The sequence below is a fragment of the Castor canadensis genome, chromosome 10 (assembly GCF_047511655.1).
Source record: "Castor canadensis chromosome 10, mCasCan1.hap1v2, whole genome shotgun sequence".
NCBI lineage: Eukaryota > Metazoa > Chordata > Mammalia > Rodentia > Castoridae > Castor > Castor canadensis.
In genome coordinates, this window is record NC_133395.1 from 48724329 (window position 1) to 48726719 (window position 2391).

The 2391-nt window shown below is 35.1% G+C and overlaps 1 non-coding gene across 1 annotated transcript; it reads right to left on the reverse strand.

Moving 5' to 3' along the window:
• Positions 1-445: 445 nt before the first annotated feature.
• On the reverse strand, positions 446-549 carry LOC141413256 (small nucleolar RNA U13). The gene has a single exon (XR_012438051.1). It is a non-coding gene; the product is annotated as a small nucleolar RNA U13 (small nucleolar RNA).
• Between the last annotated feature and the right edge of the window lie 1842 nt (positions 550-2391).

Below are 2391 nucleotides of genomic sequence, written 5' to 3' on the forward strand. Positions count from 1 at the left end.
GTCAGAATATTTGTATGTGTGCTCACATTTCATCAGTTGCTTCCTCTCTAGGATTTTTGTTTTGAACATCTATATACTCAATAGCTTATGTTTCAGCTTCCCTGAAGGAAGATTTAAAGAGGAGAAAAACACCTTTCAAAACACATCGATGCAAAAGATTGTTAAAAAACAATCAATGACACATCACTGACAATTGGATAGATATACACATCTTAAGAATTTCAGGCCATAAAGGGAAAGTGATAGAGTCAGATGACTTTTATCTCTTTGATTGCAAGTTCAAGTTTAGCACAGGCCTGAAGCAATGCTTAAGCCACAGTACTGTTACAAGAGGCACTATTGACCTAGGTATTAGAGAGGAACTAATGCAGTTATTGAAGTCAGGTTTTACTGAGTTTTAATACAAAAGAGTTCTCTTAGATCTGGCAGTTGTCTTTTTTTTTCACGTTAGAAGGGTAATGTGCCCATGTTGTAACAAGGTTTGAGGGTGGCACATGTCACGCAAAATCGTGAACACCCAATCATCATGCTTGTGAGCCAAAACAGGATCTGGCAATTGTCTTTTTAAGACAGTCTTAAGAAATGCAAGTTTTCTCCTTTTATACTATTACTTCATTTTGATTCCATATTTAAGGAAAAGCTTGAATATGCAAATCAAGAGATGCAACATATCAATTTTGTCTGGATGTTTGGATGAAAATTTTAAAAAGCAATCTTTCATCATTCTGGTGCCAAGAGTTGGACATGTGAAGATACCTGAATAATTTTTCATTTTTCCATGAGATATAATCCAGATTCTACCATTACTTGTCATGTGACCTGACATTACATAACGTCTTTTCAAGGTATCAGTTTTGAACATATAAGCTGGGAATAATGCCAGTACCAGTCTCATTAAATTTAGATGAGTGTTGAAGAGAAAATGCTAAACACTTAGGTGATTGTTTAGGAAATGCTAGCGACTATAATGTATATGCAACCACTAAACCAGGGTTTCTCATCACTGTTGACATTGGCGCTATTAAATGAAAAAAATGAAAAAAAAAAAAAGAAAGAAATGTTAACCTTATGGTGATGGTTTTCTGGGTATATACATTTTTCAAAACTGATAAAATTGTGCACTTTAAATATGTGTGGTTTATTATACTTCAATTATACCTTAATAAACTTGTAAAGTAAATTAAAAAAAAACATTTTGGGCTGGATAATTCTGTATTGTAAGGTGCTATGCTGTATACGTAGGAAGGTTAGTAGCATCCCCGACCTCTACCCGCAAAGTGCTGGTAACACATGTAACACCTATGTTTCCAGCCCCTATAACTGCTCTGTAAGAGAAATATCCCTCAACATTGTTGAATGTCTCCCTCGGGGACAAAGCCTCAGCTCTTTTTAAACCACTGTACTGGATAAAACGTTACACATAGGTTTACTTCATTTAATTTTTGCTACAAGATTATGAGCTGGATAACAATGTTAGCCCATTTTTAAAAAAAATAAGGAAAGCAGAATTTGGGATTGTTAAACATTTGTCTTGACAAAATTGTCAAGGACAAGCAATTACTAGAATTTGATTCAGTCTGACAAGAAAGTTTTGAGGGGTGTGTTGGTTGCATTGACCTGAGTTTAGATTGACCTTGGCATATTTCTAGTTGAGTGGTTGCTCCTGTGCAAAATGCCAAGAAGTTAACATTCCATCACAGTTCTGCTCTTCTGGATTCTAAGCCTATGTCTTCACTTAGGGCTGTGCTCTAAGATTCAGACTCATCTATTCTGTTTCCAGCTCTGTATCTCTACAATAATATTCTACAGCCACTTCTGTTTCAATACGCTCACCATAAATTTGCCTTATTTTCTTCTTTGTGACACCACCATTAATCCAATGGCTTAAACTAGAACTTGTATGTCATATAAACTTTTCAGTCTTTCACCTCCCTGTTCCTAATCAATCACCAAGTCATAATAACTGTTCTTATTAAAAATTCTTTGAATTAATCTTTTCTCTGCATATTTACATGCACTGTCATTATCCCTCATCAGAACTACTGTTATCACTTCTCAAAAAGTCATTAAGACAGGATAATGGCTAAGTTATTAACAAAGACTACAAAATCTTTCTTGATGTGGTCCCTGAGTATCTTACTTTTTGTTTCTGCCCTGAGTCTAACATGGGGTATGGGAGAAACACTGACCTTCTTGTGATTTCCTACATCTAAGAGAGCAATTTTTACTTCCCTGCTTTTGCTCAGCTGCCTCTTTTGTATGAAATGCACTTTCCTTAATTACCACATCCAGAAAAATTTTGGTAAAAATTGTTATTCTTTCCCTAGTAGCATTCGCTCATAGTCCTCCAATACAATTATTCTTGGTGCTTTTCTATGTTACTTTTCTATG